Source organism: Callorhinus ursinus, unplaced genomic scaffold (genome assembly GCF_003265705.2).
Source record: "Callorhinus ursinus isolate GAN/ISIS: 27379988/994484 unplaced genomic scaffold, GSC_fseal_2.0 scaffold1, whole genome shotgun sequence".
NCBI lineage: Eukaryota > Metazoa > Chordata > Mammalia > Carnivora > Otariidae > Callorhinus > Callorhinus ursinus.
Window position 1 is genome coordinate 118455015 of NW_027397063.1, and position 20591 is coordinate 118475605.

The 20591-nt window shown below is 39.0% G+C and overlaps 1 protein-coding gene across 11 annotated transcripts in view; it reads right to left on the reverse strand.

Moving 5' to 3' along the window:
* TMEM108 (transmembrane protein 108) overlaps positions 1-20591 on the reverse strand; it is a 747136-nt gene that overhangs the window by 325727 nt on the left and 400818 nt on the right. For 2 of the 11 annotated variants that reach the window (XM_073900005.1, XM_073900001.1), the window contains exon 3: positions 6111-6192. The exons of 8 other annotated variants lie outside the window; for them this stretch is intronic. The gene's annotated coding sequence lies outside the window, so the exon portion shown is untranslated. Of the gene's footprint in view, positions 1-887; positions 1024-6110; positions 6193-20591 lie in introns of all 11 variants that reach the window. One more of the 11 variants, XM_073899987.1, reaches the window with a different exon arrangement.

The following is a 20591-nucleotide window of genomic DNA, read 5'->3' on the forward strand; positions in this document are numbered from 1 at the left end:
ATATGTGGCCTCCTCATACCCCCAACCCCGGGCAACCCCACCCCCCACCCCCCCCCCCCCAAAATCCTCAGTTTGTTTCCCGGAGTGGTCCATGATTCAGGACAAAGGAGCCAAGAACATATAATGCAGAAAGAACAGTCTCTTCAATAAATGGTGTTGGAAAAATTGGATAGCCACATGCAAAAGAACAAAACTGGGTCACTCTCTTAGAACATACACAAAAATTAACTCAAAATAGATTAAAGACTTTAACAAAAGGCCTGAAACTGTAAAACTCCTAAAAGAAAACATAGGCACTAAAGTCCCTGATATCAGTCTTGGTGATGATTTTTTGAACCAATAGCCAAAGCAACAAAAGCAAAAATAAACAAGTGGGACTATATCAAACTAAAAAGCTTCTGCACAACAAAGGAAATCATCAACAAAATGAAAAGGCAACCTGAGTTGAAGAAACTAACTGCAAATCATATATCCGATTAGGAGTTAATATCTAAAAAATATATGAAGAACTCCTATAACTCAATAACAAAAAAACAAATAATCCAATTTAAAAATGGGCAAAAGATCAGAGTGGACATTTTTCTAAGATGTCTAAATAGCCACAGGTACATGAAAAGATGCTCACCATCATTTTTTTTTTAAGATTTTATTTATTTGACAGAGAAAGAGCACACGTGTACGCACAAGCAGGGAGAGCAGCAGGCAGAGGGAGAAGCAAGCTCCCAATTGAGCAAGAAGCACAACGTGGGACTCAATCCCAGGACCCTGGAATCATGACCTGAGCTGAAGGCAGCCACTTAACCGACTGAGTCACCCAGGGACCCTGATGCTCACCATCATTAATCATCAGGGAAATGCAAATCAAAACACAATGAGATATCACTTACCATCTGTCAAAATGGCTATCATCAAAGACAAGAAGGGGTACCTGGCTGGCTCAGTTGGTGGAGCATGTGACTCTTGATCTCAGGGTTGTGAGTTTGAGCCCCATGTTGGGTGTAAAGATTTCTTAAATCAATCAGTCTTAAAAAAAAAAAAAAGACAACAAATGACAAATGTCAGAAAAGATGTGGAAAAAGGGAACTCTTGTGAACTGTTGGTGGGAATGTAAATTGGTGCAACCACTACGGAAAACAGCATGGAGGTTCCTCAAAAAATTAAAAATGAAACTACTAAATGATCCAGTAATTCTGCATCTGAGTATTTATCCAAATGAAAACACTAACTTGAAAAGATATATGTACTCCCATGTTCACTGTAGCCTTATTTACAATAGCCAAGATATGGAAAGAAACTATGACCATTGATGGATGGATGAATAAAGAAATAAACACACACACACACACACACACACACATACACAAACACTATCTCCCCTGGTTTCTTGGATGTTGTACTTGCAAACCTCCATTCTCATCACTAGTCATTCATTGTCAGTTCACTCATGGTACTCTGTTGGGCATTATACCAAATTATTTAGATATACTTGGTCTTCTAGAATCTGAGAAATATAATCCACAGAAAATAGTCACAAAATAACCAGGCCTTCCGGATTTGCATTGTTCTTACCATCTATCATCTGTTTTGGCACACATGATAGGAAAGACACAGTGTATGGTGGTGGGTGAGGCAGAGCTATCAGAATTGTATGTTTGGAGGAGGTGAGGCTGTTCAGATATAATCCAAAAAGATAAAGACCATGCTGTTCATTAGGAGAGACATCCTAAGAGTCTCCCTCATCTCCCACTGGCATTGAAAGAGACTACCCACTACACCCTCAAGAGTGAATATAAGTGAGCACTGCTTCATGAGTTCCAGGAAGATACTGTGGAAGAGATTAAGAACACCAGATCTCCATTCTCTGAGATAATCTCAGTCTTCCTTCTTCAATGTAGCTTATAGATTCATGGCCAAGATGGCAAAAATAAACACTGCAAGTGAATGGAAAAAAATGTCTGCAAGAGAACACAATAGTAGCTGGATGTCTTTGTTTTACATAACAAATTAAAAGTTAATACAAGTAAATGAGACCAGCTTTCTACAGAGGCTGAGAGACAGGCACCTGCATGGTAGATGGAATCACTTCCTGTCTGTCCTTGACCACGTGCACCACACATCCCATAAACCTCTTCTAGTCCATTATCTGAAATGTATACCATTAAAGAGTCACACCTTTGAATCTGCTATAAAACACAAATTCCTTTCTGAGCAGCAACATATTAGCTAATAACTTCATTAATCAGACATTAAGAAGCTAGTTTACCTAGAAAGGACCTACGGGAATGATGGGAAAAGCAGAATTGTTCATGTATCAATATTTATTGAGAGTCTACTACTGAACACCATAGTACCACGTGGGAATACAGTGATGAATTAATTCACTCATTCAACTAACTCCCTCCCTCAGTCATTCATTCACTCATTTAACAGATATATCAGGAATTGGGATATAAATTCTGCCCTGAGAGACTATAATCCAGTAAAAGAAATATTATTTACGCCTATAAAGCAAGAATAAATACCATTTACTTAAGAAACAAGTGGCTATGGAAGATAGTCGACTGGAGAGATTAGTATTAGATGAGGGAATCAAACATGGCTTCATGAAGAAAGCATTTAACCTGAATGTTGAAGAATGGCTAGCATATGAATATGCTAAGTGGGCAAGATGGCTGCGGAAATGTCATAAAACTGCTAATCTCATAAAACTGCTAATCTACTGCTGAAAGTGGCCTGCCAGCAGGAGTCAGCAGAATTCAACTAAGTGCCAGATGCTAAGGAGACTGGAAGTAGGAAAAGTGAATGAAAGATGAGGTGTACAGAAAGGAAGGAGGAAATTCCAGAGGCGAATAGTGTGTCTTGCCTTATCAGTGTGCCTGGGGCCAGGCCTGCATTTATTTATGTCTCAGGCCTTATACTTCTGAAAGTATAATTCTGTAGATCTTGGAGATTCTCTAGCCAAAGGCCTCATTTTACAGAAAACGGAGGAGCTTGATAAATTATCCAAGGCCACAGAGCTAGTAAGTGGCTGATCTGAGACTATAACTGAGTTGCCCTGAAATGAATGTAATGCTCTTTCGATTTGTACCAAGGCTTATCAACTTGGCTAGAAGCATCTTTCTTTCATGTGTATATGTCTACACACTAGAGTGTATGGACAAAGAGAATGACTGACTCTGAAGCCTCAGGAGAGACATGGGTTACGAGGGTTAGGAAACACAGACTTGCACATTTACACATCCTGAGAGAAGTTTCCTTTGAAAATAGAATTGAACTAGAAACTTAAGCTACAATATTTGCCATCCATGCAATAGCTGGTCTATGAACCAGCTTCTAAGACCTTCTTAGCTACCAAGGCACCTGCTTCCCACATCAATTCCCCCATTATCACTATTGTTATAAATGAAAATGACAGGTTTACAGATGACCAAGCACTGACTTCTCAGCAGGATAAAATGGAACCAGCCAAAAAGAAGTCACAGCCATCCACCAATTGAGTTTTCAATGAATTGAAAGCATCTCTATTCCTAGCCAGATTTTCAATTCAGAAAGACATGCTGTCTTAACAGTAAATATGAATTGTCAGGAGAGACATAAAAATGTTTTAAAGCAAGTTGCACTGGGCCTTCTTATTTATCTGTTCTGGGAAACGTCTGCCTTCATCAAAATTAAGTTTCCTCCACCCTGTAAGTCGTCTTAATTTCCCTAATTCCAGACCACTCAGAGCAATGTTAAACAGGTACGATGTTAACAAATCACAGAATTAAGGAATGTTGGCAAGTATCTAAGACATATGATCCGTTTTTTAAATAAGATGCAACTAGCCCAGAGAAATAAAGTGACTTGGCCAAGATCATACACACAATAAAGATGAAGAACCAGTCACAGAAGCAGATCTGCCTCCGCACTTTTCTTGCCCAACCTGGGCCTGAGGAACAAGCTTTCTTGCAGAGTGCAGTATGCTCAAGGTTCAGGCTTTAATCAGGGACGGTCTCAGCTTCCTACCTCAAGTGGGACTTCATTCTAACCTTTCCAATCTTTACCTACAAACATATTATGCTTTTCCTCCCAAGTCATGGATATGACAGAGTAACTTTTCCAGTTATGTCTAAATGAACTTTTTAAAATATTCACACAGCTTTGTGCCCATTTTCTTCTATGTAATTTCCCTTTTCACTTTTAATTATCTGATCATTTTATGAGTGAATGTATTATAAGCACAGCTTCAATGACTACTCTAGAATTAGAAACTATGGACATGTTCTACAATAGAGAATGGTAAAGAGTATGATTGGTTGATAAAAATATTGCTACTAACATTATCTTAATAATTAATATTATCAAGACTATACTGTGAATTAGGAAAGCTTTTAAAGATTTACTGTTAAATGAAAAAAATCCAAGTTACGATTCTGAATATAATTTGATTATACTTCATAAAACCATGCCTTTTAAAAAAAAAAGTTAAAAATTAATTAAAATAATGGCCATTGTGTTACAGTTTGGAATGATGAGTGAATACTATTTTAAAAACTTCTAAACAGTGAACTATTTAATATATTGATACATTTTAAATTATACAACTAAAGAAAATTTTAAATTTAAAATTTGATAGAAGAAAAACTTTTATGTATCACTTGGGTACGAGGCCAGAGGATATTATCAGCCATGGTTCCTAGACCTTAGAGGTCAAGAAATAATGGAGGGGCACCTGGGTGGCTCAGTTGGTTAAGTGTTAAGTGTCTGCCTTCAGCTCAGGTCATGATCCCAGGGTCCTGGGATGGAGCCCCACATCTGGCTCTGTGCTCAACGGGGAGTCTGCTTCTCCCTCTCCCTCTGCCCCTCCCCCTGCTCATGCTCTTTCACACTCTCAAATAAAATATTTAAAAAAAAAGTAATGGCGAGCTTTGACAGCACTCTAGGTATGCCAACTAATCAATAAAGAAGAATGTTCTAGAAACTTGACTTTTTCATGGCTGATTCCCTGTAAATCTGGATCTGAAATGAAGTTGATTTATTTGTGTAACCTCATTTTTATATATTATATATATTTATAAATTTAAGACTGAAATGATGGACTGTATCCTCCTAGTTATCCTTACCTACCATTTAACAGTTTCAGAAAAGAGTACCTGAGTTTAATATCAGAGGGGAAAGAAGCAAGCTTCTTCCCAAGACATGCCTGCATTTTAAAACTCTAAATACTGCTGACATCACCATGCTTTAGAGAGACAGTATTTTATTAGGGGCAGGATAATTGAAACTTAGCAAGAAAGGTGCCAAAAAATGAGTTTTCAGAGACACTCGAAACAAACATGTTCTTATGCCACCATGACATTATTTTTTATTAAGTTTATTATTTTAATTCTAGTATAGTTAACTTAGTGTTATATTACTTTCAGGTGTACAATATAGTGATTCAAGAATTCTATATGTTTCTCAGTGCTCATTACGGTAAGTGTACTCCTTAATCCCCATCACCTATTTAACCCATCCCCCCACCTCCCTCCTCTCTGGTAACCAATAGTTTGTTCTCTGTAGTTAAGAGTCTGTTTCTTGGTTTGGCTTTTTCCCTTTGTCCATTTGTTTGGTTTCTTAAATTCCACATGAGTGAAATCTATGGTATTTGTCTTTCTCTGACATATTTCACTTAGCATTATACTCTCTAGCTCTATCCATGTCAGTGCAAATGGCAAGATTTCATTCTATGGCTGAATAATATTCCATTATATATACATACACACATATATACATATATAAATATATACACACACCCTTATCTTCTTTATCCACCTATCAATGGACACTTGGGCTGCTTGATAGTTTGGCTATTGTAAATAATTCTGCAATAAACATAGGGGTGCATGTATCCCTTTGAATTAGTGCTTTTGCATCTTGGGGGTAAATACCCAGTAGTATGATTGTTGGATCATAAGGTAGTTCTATTTTCAACTTTTTGAGGAACCTCCATACTCTCTTCCACGTGGCTGCACCAGTTTGCATTCCCACCAACAGTGTAAGAGCGTTCCTTTTTCTCCACATCCTAACCAACACCTGCTGTTTGTGTTGTTGATTTTAGCCATTCTGACAGTTGTAAGGTAATACCTCACTGTGGTTTCAATTTCCATTTCCCTGATGAGTGATAACTGAGCATCTTTTCATGTGTCTGTTTGCCACCTGGATGTTTTCTGCCTTTAAAAAAAAAAATATTAAGTAATCTCTACACCCAACATGGGGCTTGAACTCATGACCCCATGATCAAGAGTCACATGCTCCTCCGACTGACCCAACCAGGTGCCCCAGTGTGCCCATTTTTTAATTGGATTATTTGGTTTTAGTTCTTTAGTTTTATAAATTCTTTATATATTTTGGATACTAACCCTTTATTGAACAAGTCATTTGCAAATATCTTTTCCCATTCCATAGGTTGCGTTTTATTTTTGTTGTTTCCTTTGCTGTGCAGAAGCTTTTTATTTTGATGTAGTCACCGTTTATTTTTGCTTTTGTTTCCCACACCTCCGGAGACATACCTAGAAAAATACTGCTGTAGCCAAAGTCAGAGAAATTACTGCCTATGCTCTCTTCTAGGATTTTTATGGCTTCAGGCCCCACAGTAAGAACTTTAATCCATTTTGAGGTTCTGTGTGCATGTGTATGGTATAATAAAGTGATCCAGTTTCATTCTGTTGCATATAGCTGACCTGTTTTCCCAAAAGCATTTGTTGAAGAGATTGTCTTACCATTGGATATTCTTTCCTGGTTTGTCAAAGATTAGTTGAACATATAACTGTGGCTTTATTTCTGGGTTTTCTATTCTGTTCCATTGATCTATGTGTCTATTTTTGGGCCAGTACTGTATTGCTTTGATTATTACAGCTTTATAATAGAACTTGAAGTCCAGAATTGTGATCCTCCAGTTTTGTTCTTCTTTTACTTTTTGTTTTTGTTTTTTTGCTGTATATATCAGTAGTTTATTATTATTAAATTTTTATTAACATATAATGTATTATTTGTTTCAGGAGTACAGGTCTGTGATCCATCAGTCTTACACAATACAGAGCTCACCACAACACATAAACTCCCCAATATCCATCACCCAGCCACCCCAACCCTCCCACCCCCCTCCACTCCAGCAACCCTCAGTTTGTTTCCAGAGATTAAGAGTCTCATGGTTCGTCTCCCTCTCTGGTTTCGTCTTGTTTCATTTTTTCCTTGGGTTTTGAGTTTGGTAAGTTCTTTATAGATTTTGGTTACTAGCCCTTTATCTGATATGTCATTTGCAAATATCTTCTCCCATTCTGTCAGTTGTCTTTTGGTTTTGTTGACTGTTTCCTTTGCTGTGCAAAAGCTTTTTATCTTGATGAAGTCCCAATAGTTCATTTTTGCCCTTCCTTCCCTTGCCTTTGGCGATAGGTCTAGGAAGAAGCTGCTGTGGCCAAGGTGGAAGCAGTTGCTGCTTGTGTTCTCAAGGATTTTGATGGATTCCTGTCTCACATTTAGGTTTTTCATCCATTCTGAGTCTATTTTTGTGTATGGTATAAGGAAATGGTCCAGTTTCATTCTTCTGCATGTGGCTGTCCAATTTTCCCAACACCACTTGTTGAAGAGACTGTCTTTTTTTCCATTGGATGTTCTTTCCTGCTTTGTCAAAGATTAGTTGACCATAGAGTTGAGGGTCCATTTCTGAGATCTCTATTCTGTTCCACTGATCTATGCGTCTGTTTTTGTGCCAGTACCATATTGTCTTGATGATTACAGCTTTGTAATAGAGCTTGAAGTCTGGGACTGTGATACCCCCAGCTTTGGTTTTCTTTTTCAACATTCCTTTGGCTCTTCAGGGTCTTTTCTGGTTCTATACAAATTTTAGGATTATTTGTTCCAGCTCTGTGAAAAAAGTGGATGGTATTTTGATAGGGATTGCATTGAATGTGTAGATTGCTCTAGGCAAAGACATTTTAACAATATTTGTTCTTCCAATCCATGAGCATGGAACGTTTTTCCATTTCTTTGTGTCTTCCTCAATTTCTTTCATGAGTATTCTAGTTTTCTGAGTACAGATCCTTTGCCTCTTTGGTTAGATTTACTCCTAGGTATCTTATGGTTTTGGGTGCAACTGTAAATGAGATTGACTCCCTAATTTCTCTTTCTTCTGTCTTGTTGTTGGTGTATAGAAATGCAACTGATTTCTGTGCATTGATTTTATATCCTGCCACATTGCTGAATTCCTGTATGAGTTCTAGCAATTTTGGGGTGGAGTATAGTAAAGATCAGAGCAGAAATCAATGAAATAGAATCCAAAAGAAAAGTAGAACAGATCAATGAAACTAGGAGCTGGTTCTTTGAAAGAATTAATAAGATCGATAAACCCCTGGCCAGACTTAACAAAAGAAAGAGAAAGGATGCAAATAAATAAAATCATAAATGAAAGAGGAGAGATCACAACCAACACCAAAGAAATACAAACAATTATAACATATTATGAGCAACTATATTCTCATGATTAGATAATCTGGAAGAAATGGATGCATTCCTAGAGACATATAAACTATCAAAACTGAATTAGGAAGACATAAAAAACCTGAACAGATCCATAACGGAAGCAGTAATCAAAAATCTCCCAACAAACAAGAGCCCAGGGCCTGACGGCTTCCCAGGGGAATTCTACCAAACATTTAAAGAACTACTACCCATTCTTCTGAAACTGTTCCAAAAAAATATAAATGGAAGGGGAACTTCCAAACTTGTTCTATGAGGCCAGCATTACCTTGATTTCAAAACCAGACAAAGACCCCACCAAAAAGGAGAATTACAGACCTATATCCCTGATGAATATGGATGCAAAAATTCTCACCAAAATATTAGCCAACAGGATCCAACAGTACATTAAAAGGATTATTCACCACGACCAAGTGGGATTTATTCCTGGGCTGCCAGGGTGAGTCAACATCCCCAAAATCAATCTATGTGATACACTACATAAATAAAAGAAAGGACAAGAACCATAGATGCAGAAAAAGCATTTGACAGAGTACAGCATCCTTGGAGCGCCCGGGTGGCTCAGTCGTTAAAAATCTGCCTTCAGCTTGGATCATGATCCCAGAGTCCTGGGATCAAGCCCCACCTCGAGTTCCCTGCTCGGCGGGAAGCCTGCTTCTCCCTCTCCCACTTCCCCTGCTTGTGTTCCCTCTCTTGCTGTGTCTCTCTCTGTCAAATAAATAAAATTAAAAAAAAAAAGTACAGCATCCTTTCTTGATTAAAAGTCTTCACAGTGTAGGGATAGAGGGAGCATACCTCAATATCATAAAAGCTCTATACAAAAGACCACAGTGAATATCATTCTCAATGGGGAAAAACTGAGAGCTTTTCCCCTAAGGTCAGGAACATGGCAGGGATGCCCACTATCACCGATGCTGTTCAAAGGAGTACTAGAAGTCCTAGCCTCAGCAATCAGACAATAAAAAGAAATAAAATGCCTCCAAATCAGCAAAGAAATAGTCAAACTCTCCCTCTTTGCAGATGATATGATACTTTATGTGGAAAACCAAAACACTCTATTCCAAAACTGTTCTTTTTCAAGATTGCTTTGGCTATTCGGGGTCTTTTATGGTTCCATACTAATTTTAGGATTGTTTGTTCTAGTTCTGTGAAAAATGCTGCTGGTATTTTAATAAAAATTGCATAAAACTGTGGATTACCTTGGGTAGCACAGACATCTTAATATTTGTTCTTCCAACCAATGAGCATGGACTATCTTTCCATTTCTTTGGTCAATGTTTTATAGTTATTTAGAGTACAGGTCTTTCACATCTTTGGTTAGGTTTATTTCTAGGTATCTTATTTTTGTTGCAACTGTAAATGGGATTGTTTTCTTAATTTCTTTTTCTCCTGCTTCATTTAGTATAGAAATGCAACAGATTTCTGTACCTTGATTTTATATTCTATGAGCTTACTGAATTCATTGATCAGTTCTAGTAGTTTTTTTGTGAAGTCTTTCAGGTTTTCTATATATAGTATCATGTCATCTGCAAATAGTGAAAGCTTTACTTCTTCCTTACCAGTCTGGATGCCTTTTAGTTTTTTGTTGTCTGATGGCTACGGCTAGGACTTCCAGTACTATGTTGAATAAAAGTGGTGAGAGTGGGACGCCTGCGGGGCTCAGTCAGTTAAGCAGCTGCCTTCATCTCAGGTCATGATTCCAGGGTCCTGGGATTGAGTTCCGCATCGGGCTCCTTTCTCAGCAGGGAGCCTGCTTCTCTCTCTGCCTGCCAATCCCTCTGCTTGTGCTCGCATGCATGCATGTGCTCTCTCTCAAATAAATAAAACCTTAAAACAAAAGAAAGTCGTGAGAGTGGACATCCTTGTCTTGTTCCTAACCTTAGGGGAAAAGCTCTCAGTTTTTCTCCATTAGGGATTATGCTTGCTGTGGGTTTTTCATCTAAGGCCTTTATTATGTTGAGATATGTTCCCGCTAAACCTATTTTGTTGAAGGTTTTTATCATGAATGGATGTTGTATTTTGTCAAATGGTTTTTCTGCATCTATTGAAATGAACATATGGTTTTACCCTTTCTCTTGTTGAAGTGATGTATCATGTTGATTTCTGAATACTGATCCACCCTTGCATCCTGGGACTAAATCTCACTTGGTCATGGTGAAGTTTTTTTTTTTTTTAATATATTGTTGGATTTGGTTTACTAGTATTTTATTGAGAATTTCTGCATCTATGTTCATCAGAGATACTGGCCTGTAGTTCTTTTTTTGTGATGTTTTTATCTTTGGTATCAGAGCAATGCTGGCCTCACAGAATGAATTTAGAAGTTTTCTTTCCTCTTCTATATTTTGGAATAGTTTGAGAAGAATAGGTATTAGCTCTCTAAATGTTTGGTAGAATTCACCTGTGAAGCTGTCTGGCCCTGGACTTTTGTTTGTTGGGAGTTTCTGGATTACTGATTCAGTTTCATTGTTGGTCATCAGTCTGTTCAAATTTTGTATTTCTTCTTGCTTCAGTTTTGGTATATTATATGTTTCTAGGAATTTATTTCTTCTAAGCTGTCCAATTTGTGGCACATAATTTTTCATAATATTCTCTTACAAATGTCTGTATTTGTCATGTTGGTTGTTATTTTTCCTCTTTCATTTGTGACTTTGAGTCCTCTTTTTTTTTTTTTTAAATGAGTCTAGCCAGGGGGCCATCAGTTTTATATTTTCAAAGAACCAACTACTGGTTTCATTGATCTGTTTTTTAGATGTCTATCAAATCAGAGAATCAACTCTTCATTAGAGTTTTTAGAAAGAGAAGATTAGATAGGTATAGAAAAAATTACAGAGTATGCTCTTTCAGGTATGAGCCAAGCTTTGTATTAAGAGTTTGGGGCCTGTATACTAGAAGGCCACGTACAAAATACTCAGTATTAATTAGTATTTATTCAGTTCATGAAATTCCTTAATGAAATAAAAAAGATAAATTTACAGTACTTTAAATTTCTATATTTTATAAAAGTTTACAAAGTATTATATGTACCCTCCCGTTTTTTTTAACGAACAGCTTTTATGGTGAGTGAAGCTGAGATTATTATTCCCATCTTACAGATGGAGAATCTAAGGCTCAGAGAGGTTTGGCTTGGCCAAAATTACTCAAAGGGCAAGGATCCAAAACCAAATCTTTCCCTCTACTGCCTCTTCCAGGCTAATTTGATTAGGCTTTGCCTAATGGCAGAAAACTGAACTTGATGCCCTCTCACAGTCCTCTTCAGGCCAAAAAATCTTAAGAGGTTGGTAGTAAGGTGAGAGTAGTATTTAATAAAATATGCAAAGTTTTAATAGTATGATACTAATGAATTACAAATTCATTAGTAAGAAAAACTATTCCATCCATAGGATAGATTTCTTAATAGCATATTAAAGCATATTATGCACCATCATCAGTAACTGTTAGAGAAAGAATAAAGAACAGAAGGTTAGGACAGATGTTCATTAAGTAGACATAAAAGCTACTGATCTAGGGGCACCTGGGTGGCTCAGTTGGTTGAGTGTCCAACTCTGGATCTCAGCATTGGTTATGATATCAGGGTCCTAGGATTGAGCCCCACATCAGGTTCTGTGATTGGCAGGGAGTCTGCTTGGGATTCTCTCTTGCCCTCTCCTCTGCCCCTCCCCCACCCACTCATGCATGTACACTCTCTCTCTCTCAAATAAATCTTTAAAAAAAGGTTATTGATCTAATCAGCAAATCTATAAGAAAGGCTGTCCTTTGGGGTGCCTGGGTGGCTCGAACAGTTAGGTGTTTGCCTTTGGCTCAGGTCATGATCCCAGGGTCCTGGGATTGAGCCCAGTGTCAGGCTCCTTGCTCAGTGGGGAGTTTGCTTCTCCCTCTCCCTCTGCCTCATACTCCCCCTGCTTGTGTTCATTCTTTCTCTGTCAGATAAATAAAGAAAATCTTTAAAAAAAAAAAAGAAAAAGAAAGGCTGTCCTTCACCTGGGTTTGCAATTAGTTATAAACTATGATTGCCTCATCACTCATGCTCATTAGGGAAGCTAGTATGCAAAGAGGATCAGTTTCTAGGATACAGAATAAGCCAAAAACAATAATACAAGAATGCGAGTATATGGAAAAACTAAATTTCTCGGGTAATCAAAGAAATAAAAATTAAAGTAAGATACCATGGTTTATCTATGAACCTGCAAAACAATTTCTTTTAACACTTAGTGTTAGTGGAGTACACTGAAACAAGATCCCGTAGTCCTAGAGGAAATATAATTGGAGTCAGCCTTTTGGAGGCATTCCAAAGTTGTTTATTAAAAATGTATATATTTAACTAGTAATTTAACTTACATTAATTTATCCTAAAAAATTCACAAGCAGTAGTGTAATGTGCAAAAATGAACATTTTATGAAGGCAAAAAACAGCAAGATATCATTTAACAAAAGGAATTCATTAATAAATTCTCAGACATCCATATAAAACTATACTATTCAGTCCTTAATAATTCATGTTCTTAGGGGTACCTCAGTGGCTCAGTCAGTTAAGCGTCAGACTCTTGATTTTGGCTCAGGTCATGATTGCAGGGTGGTAAGATGGAGCCCCATGTCAGGCTCTGCATTCAGTAGGGGAGTCTGCTTGAGATTCACTCTCTCCCTCTGCCTCTGTCCCTTCCCTGCTCATGTGCTCTCTCTCCCTCTAAAATAAATAAATCTTTTTAAAAATTCATGTTCTCAGAGAATATCTAATGCCATGATAAATTATAGTGTAAGAAAAAAGGCAGGGCATATATTCTTAAAGTATGATCCCAATTTTTTTTAAATTTTATTTTATTATGTAATGTTAGTCACCATAAAATACATTAGTTTTTCGTGTAGTGTTCCATGATTCATTGTTTTCGTATAACATCCAGTGTTCCATGTAATATGTACCCTCCTTAATACCCAACACTGGGCTAGCCCAACCCCCCACCCCTTCCCCTCTAAAATCCTCAGTTTGTTTCTGAGTCCATAGTCTCTCATGGTTCATCTCTCCTTCCGATTTCCCCCCCTTCATTTTTCCCTTCCTTCTCCTACTGTCCTCCATGCTATTCCTTATGTGCCACAAATAAGTGAAGCCATATAATTGACTTTCTCTGCTTGACTTATTTCACTTAGCATAATCTCCTCCAGTCCTATCCATGTTGATGTAAAAGTTGGGTATTCATCCTTTCTGATGGCTGAGTAATATTCCATTGTATATATGTACCACATCTTCTTATCCATTCATCTGTTGAAGGGCATCTCGGCTCTTTCCACAGTTTCGCTATTGTGGACATTGCTGCAATGAACACTGGGGTGCATATGGCCCTTCTTTTCACTACATTTGTGTCTTTGGGGTAAATACCCAGGAGTGCAATTGCTGGGTCATAGGGTAGCTCTATTTTTAAATTTTTGAGACACCTCCACACTGTTTTCCAAAGTGGCTGTACCAACTTGCATTCCCACCAACAGTGTAAGAGGGTTCCCCTTTCTCCACAACCTCTCCAACATTTGTTTCTTTCCCTGTCCATTTTTGCCATTCTAACTGGTGTAAGGTGCTATCACAATGTGGTTTTGATTTGAATTTCCCTGATGGCTAATGATGATGAACATTTTTTCATGTGCCTATTAGCCATTTGTATGTCTTTGGAGAAGTGTCTGTTCATGTCCCCTGTCCATTTTTTGACTTGATTATTTGTTTTTTGGGTGTTGAGTTTGAGAAGTTCTTTATAGATCTTGGAAATCAGCCCTTCGTCTGTACTGTCATTTGCAAATATCTTCTCCCATTCTGTGGGTTGCCTCTTTGTTTCGTTGACTGTTTCCTTTGTTGTGCAGAAGCTTTTAATCTTGATGAAGCCCCAAAAGTTCATTTTTGCTTTTGTTTCACTAGCCTTTGAATATGAATCTTGAAAAAGTTGCTGTGGCCGATGCCAAAGAGGTTACTGCCTATGTTCTCCTCTAGGATTTTGATGGACTCCTGTCTCACATTGAGGTCTTTCATCCATTTTGAGTTTATCTTTGTGTATGGTGTTAGAGAACGGTCGAATTTCATTCTTCTGTATAAAGGTGTCCAATTTTCCGAGTACCATTTATTAAAGAGACTGTCTTTATTCCATTGCATGTTTTTTCCTGCTTTGTCGAAGATTAGTTGACCATAGAATTGAGGGTCCATATCTGGGCTCTCTATTCTGTTCCACTGGTCTATATGTCTGTTTTTGTGCCAGTACCATGCTGTCTTGATGATCACTGCTTTGTAATACAGCTTGAAATTGGGCAACGTGATGCCCCCAGCTTTTCTTTTTCAACATTTCCTTAGCGATTTGGGGTCTTTTCTGATTCCATACAAATTTTAGGTTTGTTACAGCACTCTGAAAAATGTCATTGGAATTTTGATCGGGATGGCATTGAAGGTATAGATTGCTCTGGGTAGCCTAGACATTTTAACAATGTTTATTCTTCCGATTCATGAGCATGGAATGTTTTTCCATCTTTTTGTGTCTTCCTCAATTTCTTTCATGAGTGTTCTGTAGTTCCTAGGGTATAGATCATTTACCTCTTTGGTTAGGTTTATTCCAAGGTATCTTATCATCTGTCATGCTATTGTAATGGAATCGTTTCTCTAATTTCTCTTTCTACAGTTGCGTTGTTAGTGTATAGGAAAGCAACTGATTTCCGTGCATTGATTTTGTATCCTGCCACATTACTGAATTGCTGTATGAGTTCTAGTAATTTGGGGGTGGAGTCTTTTGGGTTTTCCACATAAAGTATCATGTCATCTGTGAAAAGAGAGAGTTTGACTTCTTTGCCAATTTGAATACCTTTTCCTTTTTGTTGTCTGATTGCTGTGGCTAGGACTTCTAGTAGTATGTTGAACAATAGTGGAGAGAGTGGGCATCCTTGTCGTGTTCCTGATCTTAAGGGAAAGGCTCTCAGCTTTTCCCCATTGAGGATGATATTCGCTGTGGGTTTTTCATAGATGGATTTTTGTGAACTTGAGGAATGTTCCCTCTATTCCTATATTCTAAAGAGTTTTAATCAGGAAAGGATGCTGTATTTTGTCAAATGCTTTTTCTTCATCAATTTAGAGGACCATATGGTTCTTCTCTCTCCTATTAACGTGTTCTATCACATTGTTGATTTGCAAATGTTGAACCACCCTTGCATCTCGGGGATAAATCCCACTTGGTCATGGTGGATGATCCTTTTAATGTATTGTTGGATCCTATTAGCTAGGATTTTGGAATCCATATTCATCAGGGATATCGGTCTGAAATTCTCCTTTTTGATGGGGTCTTTGCCTGGTTTGGGGATTAAGGTAATGCTGGCCTCATAGAATGAGTCTGGAAGCTTTCAGTCTGTTTCTATTTTTTGAAACAGCTTCAGTAGAATAGGTATTATTTCTTCTATGAATGTCTGGTAGAATTCCCCAGGGAATTCATCAGGCCCTGGACTCTTTTTTTTGTGGGGGGGAGGTTTTGATCACTGCTTCATTCTCGTTACTGGTTATTGGCCTATTCATATTGGAACAGTGCCTGGAACGTAGTAAGCATGCAAACTGTTTACTATCATCCTTATAATAACAAAAAAGAAATAATTGCAATTTGTCATCCATCCTAAAGCTTCTCCAAAAGCTAATAATCCTTCAAAGAGCAGCTCTGATGCCTTCATCATTCTGACAGGAATTGCCTCTACGTGCCTCCCTTGTTCTCAATGATACAGTCTTGTGATAACCCCTGGATGTCTACACCATTTTAGAATAAGGTAACTTCACAGCATCCTGCTCCAAACTATAATGTAAGGCCATTTCTTCTCTGGAGTGTGGAGAAAAGGAAAGAGTGGCTAAAACAGGTCTAATAGATTGATCTTTTCAGCAAAAGTAAAAAGAGACTAAGCAAAGGGAAACCAAGCATTAAAAGAAAAACCAACTGACCAGAGAGTCTAGCATTCATGACTCAGATAGGAAGGTCTGGTTATAAGACTGACAGAATACAGGTAAAAGCTGAAGGTGGGTACATGCAAGTCATGATACTGTTCTCTTTGTTTTTTTTTTTTAAATACTAATAATTTTCAACTGATAATCTATGAAGTGTTTAAAAATCTAATAGTTGAAAAAAAAATCTTATTCTCCATGATACACGTGTAGATGACAGAAAGTTTCCTGGCTGAAGAGTAATCTATCAAATGCCTTTTCTATGCTCCATTAACCATGTCAAGAGCTAAAATTCTATTTATTTAGGAAGGTCCTAACCATGAACATAAAGGGAGCATGAAGTTCGTAGTATTACTTCATGTCCCCGTTTTACATTACTTCAGGACTTGTCCCTATGGAAGGTAAGAAGGGAAAGCAATAGAGTCAAGGTAAAAAAATAAATAAACCTTCATCTCCTAATTACTCATCTACCCTTTCCCTCTGCAAGTCCCTTAACAAAATGCAAAATGTGGTCATTTTCTAAAATTACGTATTCTTTTATAACAAGTCCAGAAATACCACTGTCTTTGGAATACCCTCTGGGTTAGAACTCTCTAAAAATAAAACATTACTTCAGGGACATGAAAAGAAACAATGCCCAAAGAATGTGACACCACAAGGGAAATTAGACAAAGAATTATGAAATATACTTTTGGCAAAGATGTCCCTTTTTAGTCCACAGTGCTCATAATTGGGTAGGTGTGGGACAGTATTAAACTAGGAGGAGAAGGTAAATAATGCCTGAGAGTTAAAGGGGAAAATACCTAAAAAGGACCATTATTACTCACTCAAAGGTCTATTTCAGCTTAACAGTCCATGAGGTACATATCGATGACATTCTCACCTGTCTCAGTCCAGTTGTTCAATAGATATACTGAACTCTCAGTATGTGTGAGGTATTGGAGGCAGAGGGTAGTGAGGAGAAACAGTGCACAAAAGTGCCCCCACAATGTGCAAGGTATGAAGGGATTACACAGGTAACAACTAGGCCAGGTTAAGGGGTGGAACTGGACATCAGAAGAGAAGGCTTCTAAAGTAAAGCCTTGAACCCACGGGGGGTGGGGGTGGGCAAGATGGCGGGAGAGTAGGGGACCTTGTTTCATCTGGTCCCTTGAATTTTGCTGGATATCTATCAAACAATTCTGAACACACACAAATTCAAACTGAGATGTAAAAAGATTTATCTGGATCTCCACAAGCAGAAAAATGACTACTTCTTGCAAGCAGGAGGTGTGGAACCTTGAATCTTTGGGGGAAATATCCAAAGATAAACAGAGTGGGGAAGGAGCCTCCATAAGCCAGCCGCTGGAAAGTCATACAGCACCGGAGCAAAAAATTGGGATCCTTGGAAATCTGCTCTAGTGAGAGGTACCCCCTTCTGAAAAGGGCACAAGGGACGAATAGGGCAGAATTCTAGGTGAATCATTGTGGTCTCAGGATTCCAGGAGACTCAGAATGAACAGAGGAGCCTGAAAGGATAGAATGCCCAGGCAGTGGAGCCAGGAGACGGGTTATGGTCAGTGAGCCCAGAAGGGAATCTCAGCTCTGGTCACCATAAACCGCGAGCTGAGCTGGTAGGGAGACGGCCCTCTGTCTGACCACCCTGAAAAGGACTAGAAGGTGCAGGCTGTTTAACATCCTACAGGAGATATAAAACAGCTTGCCCCCACGACAGGGACAGCTCTCAGGGCGGTGTGGCCTATGAAAGGACCCTGGGGCCGCGCCCAGCATGACCAGGGAGCTGCGGAAGAAGGTGCATGAGTGAGCCCATGGCCACTAGCAGTTGTGGAGTCACAAAGTGCAAAGACGCTCACAGGTCCCCATGACTCTCCCGGAAGAAGCACAGCCGGCGGGAGCTGCGGGATTCAGTAGTTTGGCACACAAAGAGCCCGCGCCCACAACTGGGCAACAGTTCTCAGGGCATTGAGATCCCCGAAGGGACACTGGGGCAGCACCCAGCATGACCTGGAAGCTGCAGAAGAGGGTGCACATACGAGCCCACAGCCACTAGCAATTGCAAAGTCACAAAGCACAGAGACGCTCATGCGTCCCCATGACTCCCTGGGGAGAGGTGTGATGGGCATGAATTGTGCAAGTCTGTGGAGTTTAGTACATGCGGAGGCAGAGATGGTTTGACTTGGAGGATTTGTTGACAGGGGAGATGGCGACATTGCATCTCTGGGCCGGAGATTCCTGCACAGCCATATTTGCTCTGACCCTCTCAAGAGAAGCAGAAAGACACCAGAGAACAAAAGCCACACAGCCAACCAGCTCACATTAAGTCCATCCCCCTGACAAGGGGTGGGGCAACTCCACCCAGGCAAAGACACCTGAGAAGCCAAGTAGCAGGCCCCTCCCCCAGAAGACAGACTGGAAGAACAGGTGAATGATAAGCTTATTTCCCACAGGACTGTAAAACCCCAGCACCAAGGGAAAATAATATAAGGAGTTCCAGGTGTTCCCTCACAACACGTTTATACTTCAGGCTAAAATTTTACATTTCTTTTTTAGTTTCTTTTCCTATTCTTTTTTTTTTCCCTTTTTTCACCCGGTGCCCATTTGAAACATTATTTCCCAACCTGTGTTTTAAGTCACTTAACTTTTATTTTTCACATATATGTCTTATAGATTTATATCCCATACTAGTCCATTTTTCATTCTATTCATTTTTACCATGAGATAAATATATAAGTTCTGATTTCTCTGCAATTTTGGGATATAGTGTCTTCTAACACGCAGACCAAAAATCAGTCAGGAACAGGCAGATCATCCTGCTTTCTCCACCCTGAGAGATTATAATCTCTCTCCTCAACCCCCCTTTTTTTTTCTTTCTTTTTTATTGTTTTGGATCATCTTGGCTTTGGTGGCATATCTGTAGTAGCTTTTGACCACTTCGGATTTTTTCTAAGGTGCATTTTGCTTGGGTTGTGGTTGATATTTTTGACTCTGTCCATTCGCTTAACCATCCCTCAACAGAATGACTAGGAGGAACTCCCAACAAAGAAAAGAACCAGGGACAGTGTCCTCTGCCACAGAACTAATGGATATGGATATAAGCAAGATGTCAGAGAAAGACTTCAGAAGTCAATAGCTAGGCTTGAAAAAAGCATTAGTGACAATATAGAATTTCTTTTTTCTTTTTTTTAAAATTTTTTTATTGTTATGTTAATCACCATATATTACATCATTAGTTTTTGGTGCAGTGTTCCATGATTCATTGTTTGTTCATAACACCCAGTGCTCCATGCAGAACGTGCCCTCCTCAATACCCATCACCAGGATAACCCATCCCCCTCCCCCCCTCCCCTCTAGAACCCTCAGTTTGTTTTTCAGAGTCCATCATCTCTCATGGTTCGTCTCCCCCTCTGACATACTCCCCTTTTCTTCCTCTCCTATTATCTTCTCCTTTTTCTTTTTTCTTAAAATATGTTGCGTTATTTGTTTCAGAAGTACAGATCTGTGATTCAACAGTCTTGCACAATTCACAGCGCTCACCATAGCACATACCCTCCCCAATGTCTATCATCCAGCCACCCCATCCCTCCCACCCCCAACCACTCCAGTAACACTCAGTTTGTTTCCTGAGATTAAGAATTCCTCATATCAGTGAGGTCATGTGATACATGTCTTTCTCTGATTGACTTATTTCACTCAGCATAACACCCTCCAGTTCCATCCACATCGTTGCAAATGGCAAGATCTCATTCCCTTTGATGGCTGCATAATATTCCACTGTGTATATATACCACCTCTTCTTTATCCATTCATCTGTCGATGGGCATCTTGGCTCTTTCCACAGTTTGGCTATTGTGGACATTGCTGCTATAAACATTGGGGTACATGTACCCCTTCGGGTCCCTACATTTGTATCTTTGGGGTAAATACCCAGTAGTGCAATTGCTGGATCGAACGGTAGCTCTAATTTCAACTGTTTGAGGAACCTCCAAACTGTTTTCCAGAGTGGTTGCACCAGCTTGCATTCCCACCAACAGTGTAGAAGGGTTCCCCTTTCTCCACATCCCCGCCAACATCTGTTGTTCCCTGACTTGTTAATTTTAGCCATTCTGACGGGTGTGAGGTGGTATCTCATTGAGGTTTTGATTTGGATTTCCCTGATGCCGAG